This window comes from Molossus molossus, unplaced genomic scaffold (assembly GCF_014108415.1).
Source record: "Molossus molossus isolate mMolMol1 unplaced genomic scaffold, mMolMol1.p scaffold_m16_p_1, whole genome shotgun sequence".
NCBI classification, from domain to species: domain Eukaryota; kingdom Metazoa; phylum Chordata; class Mammalia; order Chiroptera; family Molossidae; genus Molossus; species Molossus molossus.
In genome coordinates, this window is record NW_023425344.1 from 21,517,059 (window position 1) to 21,538,382 (window position 21,324).

The following is a 21,324-nucleotide window of genomic DNA, read 5'->3' on the forward strand; positions in this document are numbered from 1 at the left end:
TATTTGTTTCTTTGTCTGTTGATGTATTTGTATATTTATGCTCCATCCTATTTTCAGGAATTATGGATAGTGGTAAAATTCTATCACAATAAAAATACAGTCATGTGGTAGGGATTCATCAGATAAGCAAAAGTAAATCGAAATATATAAAACATAATAAATGGTCTCCAAAGAAACCGTATCCCATCCAACTACATGTGATTTGAATAAAAACATACTCAAATTTTTTTTCAAATCAGCACTATTCTGTGCCTAGAATAGTACTAGTAGTTACATAAACCCAATAAATAATTCTTAGTAAGTTATTACTATATAAAAGAGGACAAAGTAAAAACAGAAATATGCAAACAATATATATTCAGTAGTGTGCCCATATTTTTATATAAGTGGAATAAAAATGTTTTGTTTTTATCACAATTTAGGTAATTTATTAACAATGGCAATGACTCAAAAGCAAAAATTGGTTAAGGGGCTGTCTTTTTACATTTCAGTCTTCATTATGAAATAAAGTATTTATAAATTTAGTTAATTCTGCACTTGTTTTTTTGGTCCTTGAACAAATTTAATGGCACCAATAACATATTTCCATGGTTTTAATTATGCACAGTATGTATTTTTTATGTTGCCAATTTTCCTAAAGAATAGTAAATGTTGCCCTGTCCTCAATAGCTTTGATTTGGGGCATTACCTGCCGAACACTTTCTCCTTCCTGTAGCAACCCTTCAGCATGTTGACACCCACGGCATTCCAGTGTGACCAGGCATCCCTCGGGATATCGTTACTAAGGACACAATTTTAACGTGTTCACTCTTTAGAAAGCAACTTATAACTCATCTTAACTATTAAAACTGAAACATTAACCCTAGTAGAAATGTGTGAGGAGAGATGGTGCTGAGTTTTAAAAGTATCTGTGCCTCTTTGATCCTGTATTTTTCCTCCTCTGCTACCATTCATTCAAGTACACATGTGTGTTGGTGTGTGTGTGCATGGGAATGTGCACCACAGAGACATGCTGTTCTGTTATGAATCCACATTCAAGGTATCATTCTTGCAAGATGGCTTTTCCTGCCAAAGGCTTGATGTTATTGATGTTTTTTTAAGTAAATGAACTGATACACTGTTTACTCGATATATTGGTTTGTACTCCCCCACACACGTACACGAAAAGAAAAACAAAAAATATTCTCTTTATCTTTATTCTCTCTCCCTTATACTCATTCAAAGACAAGCAAATAAATGTGCACATAAAGCAAAACCATTACACACTTTTAAATACTTTTTTATGGTGTCTTCTTTGATCATTTGTCCCCTTTGCTTTCTGAATAATGGAAGCACTATAAGAGCTACATAAAACCCACATGAGGTAGGTATATTTCAAATTAACTATGGTGACCCTTTTTTCTCAAGTAACCTTAAGCATTGTTGAGAAACTCTAGACAAAGCTTTGTTTTAATTTTGCTTTCTAAATGGAAGTCTCCAACAGTCTTTCTAGAACTCTGTCCATAAATGTCACGGTCAGATGGGTGAAAACAATTACAATGGACCTGTTCCATGCGAAGCAGGTGTTAAGAGGAGGCCAGGGAAAGAGCTGTACCCAAGGTCTCAAGGTGCATGCCAGGTTCAGATCGGTGGTGAGGAGGCAGAATGATCACTAAGTGGAAAGCAAACTGGCAGCGTGATTCAAACTTAAAGAAGGGAGAATCGTGTGTGAATGGGTTAGGAATAGACAATTTGTAGTAGAAAATAAAAGATGATAGATTAGATACATACATACATAGATAGGCATAAACAGACAGGTAGACTCAGTATTTAACCCAAAGACAGAGACATAAAGAGGGTTGAACCTCTGGGCTCTGGGAAGAGAGTGTGTTATTTTAATTTACTTCCACTTCCTGTTGCTAGGACTCGCTAAGGTGTAAACTTTGCCTGACTAAGTGAATATTAACAGTTCATATATGACTAATAATAATGCATTGAACACATATATGCACAAATGCTATGCCATATATTTTTTCTGTACTTCTTACTATAGTGAATGATGTACAACTTTTATCCCAATTATATAGATCATTAAGCAAAAGCTTGAAAAAGGTTAATTCTTATACTCGAGGTCATATAGATACTAAGTAATTGACAGAGTCAAGATTTCATCTCAGGTGTCCCTGCCTCCTGCCTCTGCAATGTCAATCATTCAGCCTACACTGTCAAAGATGCTACTCACCATTGTGGCTATTTAAATTAATTAAAAGTCAACAAAATTAAAACCTCCGCTCCTCAGTCTCACTAATCTCATGTCAAACACTCGCCGTCCCCCTGGGCTCAGTGGCCACCGGACTGGGCAGAGCGGTTATAGATTGCAGCCACGACAGAGTCCTCTGGGACAGCGCCGCAATAGACTGGACTGCTTTCCCGGAAATCAGGGTTCTCTTATCTAATGCAGGAGAGCTTATTTCAAAAACGGATAGTTAACACCCTTCCTCAAGAGGTCACGGTTCAGGTTGACATACTCTTTGTCCCCACTCAGGGCTTCTCTGCCTCAGCACTATTGACATGTTGGGCTGAATAATTCCTTGTGACAAGGGCTGTCCTGTGGCTTGCAGGCTATTCAGCAGCAGCCTCCCTGGCCTCTCCTCACCACATGCCAGTAGCATAGACTCTTCCCAGTGGTGACAGCCAAAAATATCTCCAGACATTGCCTGTGTCCTCCAGAGAACACAATCATCCCTGGTGAAGGACCACTTCAAACTGTCACTCATAATAAGGAGAAGGAAGCAAGTTCCGTAAACAATACACTCTTAGAAGAAAGTAATTTATTTTTTAAAATAAAGTTATAAAAACTTTATCCATTTCTGTGTCTGTGGCCATGGGTAGCCATAGCCAGGGAGGTCTCCAGCAAGCTTTTTTCTCATCAACAATTGCTCAGCTCTCTTCTCCTCTCAGCCGGGTGGATGGCTGTTGGAGACTGTGCACTTCTGAAGAAATACACTGACCCACTAATTAAAAAAAAAAAAACAATGAATGAAAGAGCAAAGGATGTACAAATAGGTACTGTGAGCCAGGGCTTGACATCGTCCACAATGTGTTCTGTTCTTACAGTACCATTCTTCGCTTGCTTCCCCCAGAAGCAGACCCTGAAACAAAAGATTCGAGCACAAGTACTTTATTTGAAAGGTGGTCTCAAGAAAAACTAGTAGTGGCCCTGGCCAGTTTGGCTCAGCAGTTAGAGCGTTGGCCTGTGGTCCAGAGAGACCCGGGTTCGGTTCCCGCTAAGGGTACCTCGGCTGCAGTTTGTCCCCGGCCCTGGTTGGTCGTGCAGGTGGCAGCCACTCGATGTGTCTCTTTCACGTCGATGTTTCGCTCTCTCTCTTCCTCTTCCTCCCACTCTATCTGAACAAAAAATGGAAAAATGTCCTCGGGTGAGGATAAAAAAAAAAAAAAGAAAAACTAGTAGTGGAGTGGGTTGGTGAGAGAGTCAGAATACAGGGATAAAGGATGTTCTATGTTCAGTTACCACAATGGGTAACTGGAGGAATTCTGACCATCAAGAAGGATCCTGTGTTGCAGCGTTATTATCCCTCACAACCCACACAAAGGGCAAAAGAACTTGGGTATTTATACATCAACAGTAGCCAGTCATGGATTGAAAGTCCTAGGAGCTGGCAAGTTGTTTATTAATTCTTCAGCACTTTTAGCTTGAACATGCAGAACAAGCTCAAGTGAAAAACAACAGCTCTGTGGGAGTGGGTTGGACCTAGGTATTTGGAAAGTTCTAGGACATGGGGGCAGGGCACAGCGAATCTGCCAGAGCAACCAACAGTGGGTACAGTAAATATACATTGGTAAACTTACTTCTAAATCTATACATCTTCTCGTGCACAGGTAATGAACTAGGAGGTTAATATCATGATGTCTGACCAAAATAGATTCTCGCTTGATTAGAGGGGATTTCTGTGGATTACCCCCATTAATGGTCACAATTTCTAGGGTTGCTGTTATTAAGATAGTGATTTTATAGATGAGGAAATGGAGGCAAAAAATGACTTGTCAAAGATCACAGCACTAAAAAAAAAAAGTGAACAAATCTAGGAAATCTCACCCCAAGAGCCATGCTCTTAATGATCATGCTACTCTGTCTTCAGATGGAAGGGATGGATACACACAGTGGACTGTGTCGTCTCCGAGGAGAAAAGATGTCTGGAAAACATACCACAGAACATCACAGGCAAGAGAGGCAAGGCCCACGCAGAACTTCTGGGGTCAGCCCAGAAAAAAAGAACCTAGTTTCTGTCTTTGGAGAGAGCTCTCTATAGGATCAAGATGGTATACGGACTCTGAAAATCAAGAACATGGAAATGGTAAAACTTAAGACCGAGGCTTAAATTCAGAGAAAAGAAACAGACATTTTTAAGCATAACTGCTTCATAAACATTTTCAAGTGTGTGACAAGTGGCAATCTTAAAGGCTTCCACTCCGGGAAGATCTAGAACCTCAAGATATGAGAAAGATAGAGTCCTGTATCCACAGGACTGTATGGTAGAGAGATTCAGCAAGTCAGAATGGACAACAGACTGTCATGAGAATCATGGAGCCAGGGAACCATGGGGAAGGAGGAGAGCCTACACAGGGAAAACTATGACATTGGGACTAGAAGATTTTATCACAAGGAACAGGGATATCTGGGGTTCAACTCCCCTTCCCAGGGGCTACTCAACTCCTCCTCTCATGAAAAAGCACAGAAGCCACGGGCTGTGCGTTGTCATTAGCTCCTGTCCTCCAATGTGCACATCAAGCTCCAGGAGCAGCTCCAGAATCCATGGCTGCCCCAAATGTGTGCAAAGTCAGGCTTAATAAGGGCCCTCTACTGCATATTTAAATAATATTTAAATGGCTTTCAAAATTATAAACTGTCGGATAAGAAACAAGGCAGGTTTTTAAGGATTTCTAAAAAACATTCAGGCCTCAAATGTCTTGTGAGCCACAATATTTTGACAAAATGTCAAAAGGAGTCCTATTATACATAAGCATTCCCTGCCCTCTGACCCCCAACCCCACAGGCATCCACTTAGTTAACTTTGCTTTTCCTGCAGGCATGATGCCAGATTTTTTTTTTTTTTTCTTAGTTTCATGACACTCAGGAGTCTCCAAGTACCTTAAGGACTATCAGATTCCCATAATTAGATTAATTTTAGTTTACTTTGATTTAAAAAGCAAATATATGTCAGACTGTACTTTTAGGAAGAGAAAATGACACCAAGGAATTAAAGGTCTTTGCCTCCTGGCATACAGACAGAGCTGACCTTGAGCAGAAGTGGACAGTGTTTTTTCTGGGGTGTCTTTCCCACCTCATTTTAATCAGCATCCACTCCTCAGGCGTCTCCTGCTATCCACTGGCTTGCTCCCAGCGCCGATGAAGAGGACAGCCAGCATTTGTGGGATGCCAACGACATGCTAGGCACCGCCCTCGAAAACCACTGCCTGTCTGGTCTGCACAACAACCCTGCAAGTTAGCCACTGGACTTCCATTGCACAGATCCGAACATTTTTCCAGGAAGATTCCCATCTTCCCTGAAGATCTTGAGTGATGAATGAATTGGCTAGGAATCAAAGATTTCTCTGGCTCCGAATCCCTCTTATGTGCTAAGGAGAGAAAAATTATTTCTGTTGTTGTTCTTCGTCTCTCTTTAAACTTTATCTAGTAAGATGCTTAATTATACACTAGAATCTACCTCTAAAGCATTGCAAGAAGACTTGCCCTTCCAGAAATACCAAACAGCAGCGATGAGGAATTAAACGCTTGAAATCAGGAAGTCAAGACCAAAGCAGGCTGATAGGGTAGGGTGGAGGGGTTTCTTTTTGGCAACCCCCCAAAAGACACACAGGACTGACATAGACCTTGGGACTGAGTAATCAGCTGCTAACCTATTGTTCTGAATAACGGAATCTCATACCAGAGGAGAAGCAGCAAAGAGGAAGAGCTCTGAGAGAGGCCAGCATGACCAGAAAGGGGAACATCAGCCAGAATTACAAGAGAAAAGCCAGGGGAAAGAGAGCAGGTAAGGCAAGACCAGCTCCCATGTCAAGTGTACTGTCTCTGAGGACCACAATGCACCTCCATCGTCTCCATAACCATCAGCAATGTCACTAGAACACCCAAGTTTCCTCTGATGGGATGTGAACCTAGGTATATCTAATTCCAGGGCATTTCAGAACCCCCATGATCATTAGAATTGGAAGAATGTCCCAAATAAAATCAGATTTGTAAGTGATCTGTTCCCTTATTCGTGGTTACTTCATGAATTCAGATAATGATTTATTAGTTCCCTCATACTATACAATCATAATATTTGAATTTATATTAAAAATCTTGTGTCACCAAGAAAAATTTACACCTTGTTTAACCATCTTCTCTTTCAAAAGGCAAGAGGTTCATCTAATGTGTTCACAAAATTTTTATTATTTTTCCTTTATATTGACACTTAAAATTTTTTTTTTCTTTATTGATTTGAGAGAGAGAGGAAGTGAGAAGGACATAGAGATAGAAACATCCATGAGAGAGAACATCTATTGGCCGCCTCCTGCATGCCCCACACTGGGGATTGGGCCCACAACCTGTCATGTGTCCTGACCAGGAATCAAACCAGCGACCTTTTGGTGCATGAGTCAACGCTCAACCACTGAGCCACACCGGCTGGGCATATATCTCCTTATTCTTGGTCTGTTTTCTCACATTAAAAATCCTTGCCTTTTCAGAGTACAAGGCAGAACACCCACATTTTCCGCCTTTTCTGAAGCCAGGTGCAGGCAGGTGCCCCAGCTTCTGAACATTAGACGCGCCAGTGGAGACGTAGGTTTGGAAATGAGCAACAGGAAGTGCGACACAGGCCTCACTTTCCTGCCAAGGCAATGGCCGGGGTGGAAGTGCCAGTGACCAGGTGACCAGACCCCACAACCTGGGTGCATAGTAGCAGTGCCAGCATAAAGAAACCCCCTCCCCGTCTGTCCCAGTCCTACCCATCTGCCAAGCCCTCTGCTTCTGTGGTTTGGCATCAGGCATGGTGGAGTCAGTTCCTAGTCTGACTCTAGCCCTCCAGGAAACTCTAACCTGATGTACTTGTCAGTAAACCTAATATAACCATCTCTGCTTAAACCTAAAACACTCGTGTGCTTGATCTAGCCCGTGTTGAGTCTACTGTTTGCAGCAAAGAGCCCTGACTGACACCCAGAGCCATCCCCATAAAAAGTGCTGCAGAACTACATTGGAAGCACTCATATATTGAAGGGTACTGGTTTAATGAAAATATGACTTCTGGACATATATTGAGAGAACGTTTTATCTTAAGATTATAAACTCATAGAAAGTTGGAGATTTAAAAGACTTAAGTGATCGTCCTAGTTTTTACACTCTTGTTTTATGGACCCAGGAAAAAAAAAAAAATAGAAGTGCAATTCAAAGAGGTTAAATGGCTTGGCCAGAAGCACTTCCCTTGATTAAATGCAGAACAGAGACTAAAAGCCAGTTCTCCTGGCTTGAGTTCAGCGTGATTTCTTTTTGTCCCCATAGGTTCTTTGCCTGGCCCAGACACAAGGCCGAATAAGAATCATGTCTCTGCCATCTCAATTACGGAATGTCCCCTTCCTGGAGTCTACTTGCCCAGAGGCACAGAAATCAGACTCAGATGCTCATGGATGTTGTTTCCTGCTCCTTGATCAGGGTCTAACAAGGGCCTCACAAAGTTGCAACATTAGCAAGCTCACCCTTTCTCCTCCAGTTGTCTGAATATTCATTATAAACAAAGAGAAGATGAGAAGAACATTTAGATTAGATACAAGCATTTATAGAGAACTGCACATCGTTGTCGTATATCAGTAGGACACTACAACCCCTGACAGATGATGGCACCGCCATTCACCTTGATTGATAAGGAAAATTCTGTTCTATACCAGAGAGACCACATTGCATTGTGCTTAACAAATGGCTTAGGACTTCTATCAATAATTAATTATGTCCCCTTGAGCAGGTTATTACATAGTCTTTTGCAAATCTTAGTTTATTTCCTTATAGATTGGGGCTGAAATATCACTTATCTCATGAAGATATTTATGAGAAATCATTCATATAAAGTGCCACATATATTGTAAGCACTTTACAAATGCTAGAGATGCTGTACAAATACTTATTTATAGCAGTCATTCACCTTCTTAAACAGTTCTAATCTCACAATGTTTTTAGAACACACCTGCTGCCGCAGCATCCAGTCGAGTTCAGGCTAGATAAAATACTGTAGGCCGTTCCTAGCTTACACTACACCTAGAATAGTGTAAGTTCTATACAGCAGCTCTGTTCCCTAGCAGAGGCTAGACCACCAACTCTGTACAAGAGACTGTGTATGACCAGGAAGGTGCTTACATGAGGGGAAAAGAACAAATGTAATTTCAAACACATTGAAAGATAAAGTCAAAGTTTTAGATCCATTATACAGAAAATGCCACAGCTGGGCATAAATCTTTAATGTGACAACAATACCACCATACACAACTGTTTGGCTCTATATTGATTTAATAAAAGGCTTAAGTATAATACTAAGTGTGATCTAGTCTTTTCTTTCAGTCTGCAGATTTCAGTGAGGAACCCTGATGACTCTGCCTTCTTACTCCGGGCTTGCTTTTTACCTTGCTCACTAAAGAGAACTTTCTTCTTCACTATAGAAAAGAGTATGTCAGGAAGTTTACCAATGACATGTAAATGCCATTCTCTTCACCAGGTTGTAAACCTCCTCTACCATTACAGAGGAATTGCACCCACACATCCAGAGGTTTGTGCTGCACGGTGTGTTCTAATCAAATGGAAGCACTTTTTTTTGGTATATGATTTATAGAAAATAAGATGGTGCAGCTTATCTTCGAAAGATACTATGGAACAATTTGCATCTTTTAGAAATGGCCACTTTAAATCGCACAAGCAATTTATTATCGGTACTAGATGTCAAAAAGTTTGAATATATTTTAGAATCGGCAGATCGACCCTAACCTTTGTATAAATTACAATTCTACTTGCTTCTGATTCATTCTAAGTTTTGTTGTTTGTGTGTTTTTTTTGTTGTTGTTGTTGTTGGCATCACCATTTACACTGATGAAACAAAAATTTGCTTTGGGAGGTCTTCCTTTTTGGCTGAGGTTTGAATTTACTATTAATTTTTCTGACCCTTATCATTTTTCTTTCTTATACAGCCTAGATCTGAGCTATCGCATGCAGTAGCCACTAGCCACCAGTAGCTATTTATGGTTACACTTAAGTGAATTAAAATGAAATAAAATTTAAAATCTAGTGTCGTGGTTGCTCTAGCCACATTTCGAGTGCCTGGTAGCCACTTGTAGCGAGTGGCTAACTTAGATGAACAGTACCAAGAACATTCCTGTCCACAGGAAAAATTCTGTTTGACGACACTCTTCTAGAAGATATGTTAATGGTAAAAGCAAAGGGAGTCATACATGAATTAAAAGTACTCACTATTTGCTAAGTAGTTAAGAAATTTATCCCAGCAATTTTGTTGAATGAATATTATTATTCACATTTTAGAATCTGAAGAAGCATGACTGGTGGAATATAATAGAAACCATTTAAGTTGTGTTTCCCACTATCTTTTAGATACACTTGGTGGGGCTAGATTTTGTCCTGCTCCTATGTAAAAACTTAATCTGTAACTTTTCTGGTCACTAACGTAATTCTATAATGACTTCAAGTCACAAGATACAGCATCAATTCAATAATTAGAATGTGTGGTCCCGTGTAATTAAGGAGGCTCTGAAGTGATTTACAGCTGCCTTTTCCCCTCCAGCAGTTCAGGCCCCTCACTGGGAGGAAGATATCGTGAGATGAGGGAGGCCTGGTAAGCTCCTTCCCCATTTCTCTGCCTAGCACATGGCTTTCTCCTCTGTCAGCCTGACTGTGTGTCTGGCCCCCAAAAGGTCTGTGTTGAAACCTAATGCCCCATATGATGTTAGAAAATGAGGCTTTGGGGAGGTGATTTGAGCATAAGGGTTGAGCCCTCATGAATTGGATTGATATCCTTATAAAAGAGGCTCCTCCACCATGTGAGGTTATAGCTGGAAGCCTCCATTATGAACCGGAAGTAGGCCCTCACCAGACACCAAATCTGATAGTGCTTCCCAGCCTCCAGCACTGTGAGAAATAAATGTTTGTATTTTATAAGCCACCAGCTTTTTTATAGCCTTCCCAACCAACTAAGACAGCTTTCCTTGATGTTCCTGCAGGTTTTCCAGTGATTTCCCCATTGCTGAGGATATCTGTGCATTTCCTTTGCTTGCAAGGCTCAGTGCATGCCTCCTCTGTGGGAGGAGAGCCGGGTGTAACTCCTTTTATTTTCAGTCCTAGGAGTCTGGCCAGGGTTCTGTTTTCCTACTGAGGCCTCTTTGCCCCGCTGGGTAGGGTTGTCCACTAGGACAGAGTCAATATTGCACATCTTCATACTCATGATTGACCTCCGATCCATGGGAAACATTCACACGCCCACTGCCCTGAGCAAACTCCGGAGACTTCTGTGAACAAATGAAGCCACAGGCTCTCTTCTGGAGTGGCTAGCCAGACAGTCATTCATTCTTTAGATTAATCAGACTTGGTGCAGACAACAGCTCACTGTATCCGCTGGAGTCCAAGAGATACCTGTTAATAAGCCTAAGAATGGTCACCTTAGAGAAGCCATCTTGCAACAGAAGGGGCTGGAACTCACAGTATAACTCTGATACAAAAATTTTAAAAAATCCCCAGTCTCTAGCTCTAGAACCTTTTTATACCCTCAAATTGGATAAGCAGTTTATGAGTCATTAAACAGGGTTTTATTTTCTCCTTTTTTAATGTAAACACTTTAATAGTTTTTCATAGAGTCACCGATTTGTGCAACCGTCACTACAGTAAATTCTAAAACATTTCATTCCTAAAAGAAATACTGTAGCCCTGGCCGGTTTGGCTCAGCCGTTGGAGCGTCGGCCTGCGGTCCAGAGAAATACTGTATACATTAACAGTCATTCCCCATTCCTCCCATTAGCCCCAGCCTGAGGCAACAACTAATATACTTGCTTCTGTAGATTTTCTTATTCTGGAAATTTTTTTAAATAAAACCATACTATATATTGTCAGTTTTTACTATCTTCTTTCATTTAATCTAACGTGTTTAAGGCTTATCCATGTTGAAGAATGTTTCCCTAATTTATCATAAATCTAAACACCATCTTTCACAAATATTAACAGTGTTTTTTTTGTTGTTGGTTGGTTTTTTTTATCTTCACCCGAGGACATTTTTGCATTTATCTTCAGATAGAGTAGGAGGGAGTAAGGGTGGGAGAGAGAGAGAAACATTGATGTGAGAGAGACACATCGACTGGTTGCCACCCACACAACCCCAACTGGGCCCGGGGACAAACCACAACTGAGGTAAGTGCCCTTAGCAGGAACTGAACCCAGAACTCCTTGGTCCATGGGTCAAGGCTCTAACTGCTGAGCCAAACTGGCCAGGGCAACAGTGTTATTTTTTAACTTTTCCAGGGAAAGTCCCTAGTTTTTTCCTCAATACAAAAACAAGTTGTTCTTACAGGGTCTTTAAAATGTACACATTGTGCTGGAATCAAGAAGTGTGATGTAGGCTAAAACATGCTGAAAAACAATTCTAATAAATAATATGTCTTTATTCTATTTCTTCATATCTTTACTTTATATATTTGAATAAAAGTCTTTATTCCATTCACTTAAAAAATGTTCTAAATAATAAAAACTGCAAAGGTCGTGTTTAGTGTTCCACTAATATTTTTACAAATGTGATTTGGTTTCTAAATCCAGTCACCTTTTACATATTTTTGAAGTCCTATCCTGTGTCTTAATATTTCACCCCTGGCACCCCTGTTTGTCCTTCTCGGACTGTTGCTATGAACACTAAGGGTGATATCTGTTGTTAAGGATCTCTCCCAGTTGATGTCCAAGAGCAACATTAACTATTTTCATTCCAGTTCTTGTTTAGAATAGCATAAATCTTGACTATTGTTAGAAATAATTTTCTCTAACTATATGCTATTTAATATTTTTGACATGTTTCCATTATGCTTAAATATATTCATAAATATATGTATATAGGTATATTTATGTGTATATATCTAGTATAACAAATTTAACACAATGTTTTTATAAAAATATTAGTGTTTATATAATTAGATGACAAATTATCTACAAACTGCCACATAAAGTGACTTCTGAATTAAGATAGTTGGCAAATAATACAATTCGATACAAAAATGTTACCTCCTCAAACAGAAGTCAGTACCTGCTGAAATATGTCAGAACCTGAATCTCCCTGGCTTAGAATTTCCAGGGCATGACTCAGCCTCTTCCTCTCCACACTGTCCTGTGCGTTGACTCTCCTGTTGGTGTACATATTTAATATCACTGATTCATATTGCAATTGCATTTTTGAATGTTTGCTTCCTTTTATATCGCCACTGATTTGTGATATCAGTTGTTCTTACTATTTTAAGGAAGGCACGGTAACGATAATGTGTGCTAAGCACTATCTGTGGGCTAGCACAGTTCTAAGCAACCTATACAGATTTATCTTTGTTCTTCCTATAAGTAGTTTCTATGTTAATTATCTCCATTTCATATGTAAGAATCTCAGTCACAGAGAGGTCACACAACTCAGCCAAAATGACAGAATTAAGTGTCAGAAGACTCTTAACTGCAAAGCGTCAACAATTAGTTAATAACTAAGATCTACTGTATTGACTAGATGTTTGAAATGTAGAAAGCTGAAAGCCATGTACATTAGATATTTATCACTGTATAACATGATACCAAAACCTCCGTGGCTTTCATCAATTTTCTCAGTTTCTCGGAGTCGGGTGCCTTCGCAGGTGCTTCTGGCCAAAGTGCAGTCAAGGTGTCTGCTTGGCCTGTGGTCTCAGCAGAAGGTTCAACGGGGAGAGAATCCCCTTCTCAGCTCTCTCACATGGCAGCAGGCAGGTCTCAGAAGATCCAAGTTCATCCATTTGACCGCTGGCAGGCTAATAGTTCCTGCTGGATGTTGGCCAGAGATAATAGTTCCTGTCTCTTTAAGTTTTTCCATAAGGTTATTCACAAAACTGCAGTGTGTTTCCCCAGAGAGAGCAGAGAATCCAAGACAGAAGCGAGTCTTTATTTAACTAATGTTGGAAGTGACTCCTCTCACTTTTACCATAATCTGTTTATTAGAAATGAGTCACTGGTTACAGCCCACACAAAGGGAGGAAACTACACAAAAAAATAAATACCAGAAGACAATGATAATTGGGGCCATTAAGAGGCACTTTATCAACCATGGAACCTCTATTTTGATTTAGAGTCTGGTACAAAAGTTACATGACTTCAGCAAGTCACAGCCACTAATTTTCTCATTAAGTACATGATGATAATAATCATCCCTGGCCAAAGTCTTGGGGCTATTCAAGGGATAAAAGAAAAATAATAGATATGAAAAGTTAAGAGCTTGAAATAAATATGACCTTACTGTATTATTATTTTTCAAACACAAGAGATTATGACAAACCCATTTTGATTAGATTATATCTATTCTCCATTTATTTCCTCAGTATTCTTCACATCCATACTTAATGGTTAATTTTCATTTCACATCCATAGATATGCAAATAAACAGTAAAAGTGTGAAATGGCCAGAGAAAAGAAAACTAATATTTATGAAGCATAAGGCATATGTTGATGTCTGTGCTCAAATTTGGTATACATGGTCTCATTCAATTCTCACAATTACTTTCTTAGGAGGTATCCCTCTATTCCATCTGCAGCATAGACTCTTAATGAAGGAGCACAGCTAATGATTAGAGTTAATAGTCCTATTTTTCCTTCACTTGTTCTCCAAGGCAAGTTCATAAGAATGTCTCATTTTGCCCCATTCAGAGATGAAGCAATGACCTCGTATTAATCTTATTCCCTTTTTTGCCTCCAGGAACTACCATAAACAAAACAATTGCCATGAATGTCCATCTATCATTTTCTTTAACATCACCATGGAAAGAAACCCCCTCGGTTAACATGTCACATCACAACGGTTCAGGGCCTACATGCAGAACAGTGGGTCAGCTTTTCTTAAATGTTGCTTTGCATATATGTATGTTCTGGGTCAAAATGCTTCAAAAATAGACATAATGCCTTTCCTAAAGTACTGAATCTTTCTCCCTCTCTCAGATATACACACATACATGTGCAATGTACATGCATATGTACTCAAAATATACACTTAAATCAATCACTGGATAATTTACCTCAATATACTCTGTTTAGAAACTATAAGCTAATCTCACCAATTCTGATATAATTTGACTTTTCTAAGGAGTACCTTTTAAAAATAATTGCCTTCTGCTATTTTTACAAACCACAAAATACTCAAAATAAGGTATTTCAACTAGTTTGAATTATTGTGCTATTGTCCACATCTATCACATATTTAATTGAAAAGGCTCTGAATGACCGTTTCTAGTAATAGCACCTTCAAGGATAAAAGGGATAGTCACAAAAATTTTTCACGAACTCTAAAGAGGAAACTCAAGAATGTTCAGAGCACTTGCAGGGTCATAAGACTAATCTCACAACTTCTCAATATGACAGATTTGAAGGTAGTTGCACTTATTAGATAATATATTCTGATCTGCAGACATTCAGAAATAAGTCTTCAATCATTTTCCATCACATCATAGTTAACTCTAGCCCAGATGAGTGCCGCTCTCCACGAGAAGACAAGGCATGAATAAACACATATTAAACAAATCATGGTTCATGTGTGATTGTATCCTATGCTGGTTAAGGTAAAATTAATACAATTATTTAGGTCACATCATATACTTCATATTTCCCATAGTTCCCTGCTAATTAGTAGGTACAGAATAGGTAAACAACATGAGTTCAAATTGAATTGTGTAAGTGAAACTGACTCCTGATGAGCTACTCTGACATATCCCAAATAGTGCCATGACAATCAATTAATTTCAAGATAAAAACCACTCTCAAATAAGCTATAAATTTTCATGCTTCTTTTGAACAATTGCTGAGTTTAGAAAAGGATGAAGCAACGTAATGAAAACAAATTACCTGAGTGGGTAATTTTTTTTAAAGTACAGTCTGGCCCTGGTTGGTATGGCTCTGCAGTTAGTGTGCCAGCCCCAAATTCTGAAGGGTCTTGGGTTTGATTTCTGGTCAAGGGCACATACCTGGGTTGCAGGTTGCATCCTTGTTGAAGGAGGCAACAATGTGTGTTTCTCTCTCTCTCTCTCTCTCTCTCTCTCCTCTCTCTCTCATCTATCTAAAAACCAATGGAAAAATATCCTTGGATGAGGATTAAATTAAAAAATAATTGCCCTGGCTGGTTTGGCTCAGCGGTTGGAGCATCAGCTGATGGCCCAGAGAGACGTGGGTTCAGTTCCCACTAAGGGTGGTATCTCTGTTGCAGTTTGCCCCCAGCCCCAGGTGGGGTTGTGCAGGAGGCAGCCACTCGACGTGTCCCTTTCATGTCGATGTTTCTTTCTCTCTCTCTTCCTCTCTCTCCTTCCCACTCATCTGAACAAAAACAAAAAACAACAACAACAAAAAGGAAATATGTCCTCAGGTAAGGATAAAATAAAATAAATAAATAAATAATAATAATACAGTTCTGGCTCCAGAATTTTATTTAATGAGCTAAGTAGGCTTTACACAGTTGTTTATGCTTTCGTATTATTGAGTTTTCTATTTGAAACTGGGAAACTTAAACAATAGAATGTGAATACTATAACTGACCTTCGAGGCATCTAGTTAAAATCCCATGCTTTACAGATCAAGAGACTATATTTATTAGAATCCATATATTATGCTACCGAAACAAATGACTGTCTGAAGCTAGAAATCTAAACAGCAAGGGATTATTTCTTATTCTTACAAATACTCAGGTTTGGGTGACTATTTGGGTCATTTGCATTATATAACTTAAAGACTCCAGTTAATTAGTTACTATTGAAACTGCATGTGTGTGTGTGTGTGTGTGTGTGTGTGTGTTTTCAGTTTTTCACTCCCAATTCCCATGATCAGTTGTTGAATTGAACATTGACCACGTCTAAAAGATATAGGAGGTGACTGCTGTAGCATGAAGTAAACTGGACCTTCCCAAGAATGACCAGGAAAATTTCATGTTCTCTACATGTTGCCTAAATACTCTAGTCTGCTCCAATTTTATGACACGTGTGTATTAACATGTGATGGTTCATGTAATGTATCATTATGATTTAGCCACAAGATGCCTGGATATTTGGTCAAATATTATATTGGGTGTGCCTGTCAGAATATTTTTGGATGAAATTAACATTTGAATCAGTAGATTGAATAAAGCAGATACCCCCTCCCCCCCCATGTGGGTGGCCCTCATCACTTGAAGATCTGAATAAAACAAAACACTGAGTAGGAGAGAACTTCTCTGGTCTTCCTACTTGAGACATTGATTTTTTTTCCCCCCCAGCCTTTGGACTGGGGTTGAAATAACGGCTTTTCTTGGATCTTGAGCCTTTCATCCATATTTTAGGATTTCTCAGCCCTCCATGATCACTTGATCACTTCAGCCAATTTCTTATAATCTCTCTTCCCCTATCTCTCAAAAAAAAATTATGTATCTTATGTACTATAGTTTCTGGTTTTCTGCAGACTAATATAATACAGATCTTGGTATGGAGAGTGGTTTTAGAAGAACAGGATTTTAAGGATGAGTTTTCTGAATTAGTTCTTAGGTTTCTGGAATTGGCCTTCTGATCTGATTAGATTTAAAGGTTCCAATGACTCCATTTCCAATAGTATAGACAGTAATTATATTGCATGGCATGATCTGGCACTAGTGATATGCAAAATATCACCACCGGATATTCACTCTAATCAAGCACTTAAGAGAATCAAGGATCTAGGAGATATACTTTTAAATATTAATATTTAGTAATATTTTTTGGGCAAATGACAGCCTTGTGAGATTGACTGGTGGCTCCTATAGTAGCAGGATAAAGTGGAGAAAGAAAAAGATGAGCTCAGGGATTCAAATTCCCATTTCAAGTGCTATATAAATGACCTGAAAGTTTCTAGATGTGCCCTCAAGAAGACACTTATCTCCAAGAGTTTCAGAGCAGAGACTGCTGAAAATCAAACAAAGAATATCATCCTGTAGCTGACTGAATTAAAACTCAAGTTGAACTCCCATCTTCTCAGGCTGTCTACTGTTACAGTGAGGGCATTAATGGGGAAGGAATGGTATCCTGAAAGATAGAATGAAGACGTGAAAAAACCCTGATGAAGCTAGAAACACTGAACTCCTAACTTCTTGTGTTTACTTGGTCAGTGAAAAAGATTTCCCTCCCAGTGGGGGTGGCCTCCCCACCCCCACCTGAGAAGATTAACCCTGCATTGTCAGAGGAAATTGTTATGGCCTCCCCCAAGCTAGTTGACATCCAAGACAATGCTGAGCATCTTCGGGACCCACCCCACCACTCTCTTTGCATCTAGATCTATAGCTACACTGAAGTTCCCTCAGGTTTCTAAAAGTGAGCTACAAAGTGTGGGCCATGTGCCACATACCAAAAGGACTATTTGAGTTTTTTAATTTATATAGACAAGAATGTAGGGAACGTGTACGGGGATGGATATTAAGAGTGTGAGATAATTGAGCAAGGAACAAAAAGTTGAATCCGGCTGAATTCATTGATGGGAACTCACTAAACAGAGATCCTGCTTCTAATGTTGCAGCTTGAGGAATTAGAAAGGGATCTACTAGTTTGGTTGGTCAGCTAAAACATGGACTGTGAAGTGCCCACAGTAAGTAGGTTGGAAATGCTGGACCTGCGTTGCTTTAACAAAGAGAAAAAGACCCAAAGGCTTAGGGAGATTAGAATGTTAGAGTGGATTTGTCGTTTTAGACCTACTCACCCACCTTGGAAGGGTCCAAAAGATATACTTTCACTAATGCTTTGAGAAATATATTTGTGAAGGAAGCCCTGACATCTCTGAAGAGCTCTGTGGTTGCTCCTCTCTATAAGCCAGACCTTAGAGTGGAAACTGCAGCCATCCAATTGGGAAAACTAAATGCAATGGGATTGGTTGGGGTCTTTGGTGACAGGGGCCAAGTGGTAAAATTTAACCACTAAATGCAAAATGGGAGTAGTTATGGTAATGGACAATAAATAGAGTCAAAACAACAATCAGAATAGTCTGACTCATGCAGACCTGTGATGTTGGGCAGTTAATTATGGTATTCTTGAAATTAAATTGTTAGGAAGCCTACTACATTTTTGTTGTTGTTGTTGTTGTTGTTGTTGTTGTACATGCCCCTAGTGAGAACTGAACCTGAGACTCTCTGGTCCACAGGCCAACACTCCAACCACTGAGCCAAACCGGCCAGGACAAACCTACTACATTTTTTATCTGTTTTATATAAGCAGAAAGGTTCTAGTTCAAATGAACAAAAGTTTAACAAAAAGACAGGCCGGTAAACCACAAGTGGAATATAGAGACCAGATAGTTAAAACAGCAGTTTGCAGTCATCTAGAAAATTTAGAGAGAGGTATGATTATAACGATTCATGGGCTATGGTCAATGATTTGGCTAGATAGTCCCAGATATGAAAGGAACTGAGTGGAAAACTGATGATAAGAAAAGTTGGGGAAGAAGTATGTGGATAAAATTCTCTGAGTAGGCAAAATATATGTGTGTCCTATGTGAATGTTCACCAAAGAGTGACGTCAGCAGAAGAGAATGTTAATAATCTAGTGGCTAGGATGACTTGTTCTGTGATACCAGTCAGCCTCTCCCCACAGCACCCCTATCAATGTTCAGTGGACTCATAAGCAGAGTGGTTATGATGATGGGGATGGAGTGTATGTATGGACTCACAACATGGGCTGCCAATCACCACGGCCAATCTTGCTACAATCATTGCTGAATGCCCAACCTTCCAGGAGCAAAGACCAACACTGAGTACCCAATATTATGCCATTCCCAAGGGTGATCAGCCAGATACCTAGTGGCAGTTTGATTACATTGGACTGCTTCTACCATGGAAGAGACAGTGTTTTGTTCTTTCTTGAGTACAGATTTGTCTTCCCTGCATGCAGTGCTTTTGCCAAAACTGTCATCCATCAATTTACAGAATGCTTTTTCCACCATCAATGTACTGCCCTCAGCATTTCTTCTGGTCAAGAGACTCACTTTATAGCAAGTGAATCATAGCAATGAGTCCATGGTCATGGAATTCATTGGTCTTACCATGTTCCCCATTCAGAAAGGCAGTCTCATGTGTGAAGTTTTTCTATCCCTATTATGCCACATAAGAATGGGCATTGAGCCTGGAACACTTTCTGACCAAGAGACACCCACATAGCCCATTCCAGGCTTATCAACTTGTGTGGGAATATTTTTCTCTGTTTCTGTTTCAGTAAGAGTTGCTTTGTTCTGCTTAAGCATGTCTATCAATGAGCCTCAGGCATGTCCTTACCTTTTAGTATTTCAGACTCCTTGGAGGAAAGGGTCAGAGTCTTTCTACTGCAGCAGGGAAGGTGTACACTTAGGCAAACTGCCCAGCTCCAGCCACTTGTTAGGGAAGCGTGGTACTCATAGCCATGAGAGACCAGCGCACACTAATGGAGCTGATCTTCGTCTGTCACTTCAGTATGTGAGTACAGTTCTTGTTCCATCCCATGCTTGACTATGTGGCATTTTCTTTGGTGGCTCTAACACCAGGATGCATGATCTTCTAATCCCAGTGGCTTGCATGATCTTTGCTATTCTCCATGTGGTTTGAGTCCTCCCTTGGCATTTGTAAATGATGGTAGGTCTTCTGCTGAACATTCCCCCCACCCATCCTGAAACAGTTGGCTTGATAAAACTGTAAAATGGCCTTTTAAAGATTCAGTTATAGTGCCAGATAGGTGGCTGTATCTTTAAAGTCTAAGGCGAGTTTTTCCAGAAGGCTGTATATGCCCTAAATCACTGTTCAATATATGGTGCTTTTCTCTGATAGCCAGAATTCACAGGTATCAAGAAATCAGGAATCAAGCCAGGCATCAAGGGGTGGAAATTCAAGTAGCACTATTTACTATTAGTGATCTACAAGAAAATGTTTGCTTCCTGCTTCCACAACCTTATGCTCTGCTGGCCTAGATGTCTTAGTTGCAAAGGGAGGGACACTTCCACCAGGAGACGCAACAATTCCACTGAACTGGAAGTTCAGACTTTTACCCAACCACTTGTACTCCTCATGCCTCTGACTCAACCGACAAAGAAGAAAGTTACTATGTTGTTCTGTAGATCTATTTGATTACCAAGGACAAATTCTACTACTGCTCCACAATGGGAGTGAAAAGGAATATATCTGGAATACAAGATATCCTAGGTGTGTCTTTGTATTATTGTGCCCTGTGATTAAGATCAATGAAAAATTGCAACAATCCAATGCAGGCTGGACTACATATAGCCCCGATCCTTCAGGAATGAAGGTTTGGGTCATCTTATCTGGGAAAGAAACATGTCTAACAAAGGAACTTGCTAAAGGCAAAGAGAATACAGAATGGATAATAGAAGAAAATAGTTATAAAATGAGGGCTGTAGTCATCATTCTTTTCTCCTTATTTTATTATTAATACATGTATATAGTCTTTTTTTCTTTTTTTCCCTCTCTTATGCCCTATCATTACCGTAAGACTTATTCACTCTTATTGTGGTATTTAAGTATTGTTGATTTTATATCATAGTATTTAAATTATAGAATATGAAGGAGAAGAATAACCATCACTTAAGGATTTTACCTTCTATTATGGGGAATTTTATGTATTTTTGTTGTATGCAGGACAGTTGTATCACTGGCTGGAGTTAGGACCTTGTAATTGTCTTTATTTGCAGATGAAATATGACTTAAGGAGATGCATATAGGCGCCAAGTTGACTTGCGATGATTAATTTTATGTGTCAATTTGCCTGGGCAAGTACCCAAATATTTGCTCAACTATTCTGAATTTGTATGTGAGGGTGCTTTTGGGTGCAATTAACATTTAAATCAGTAGACTGCGTAAAGCAGTTGTCATCCTTAATGTGGGTGGTCTTCATCCAATCAGTTGAAGGCCTAAACACAACATAAAGACTGGTAAGTGGACTAAATAGAACAGAAAGACTGAATATGAGGGAATTTCTCCTGCCTGACTGCTTGAGCTTGCATACTGTCTTTTTTTGGTCTTTGGACTCAGAAGCATGGACTCTTCTTGGGTAGAGCCTACTATT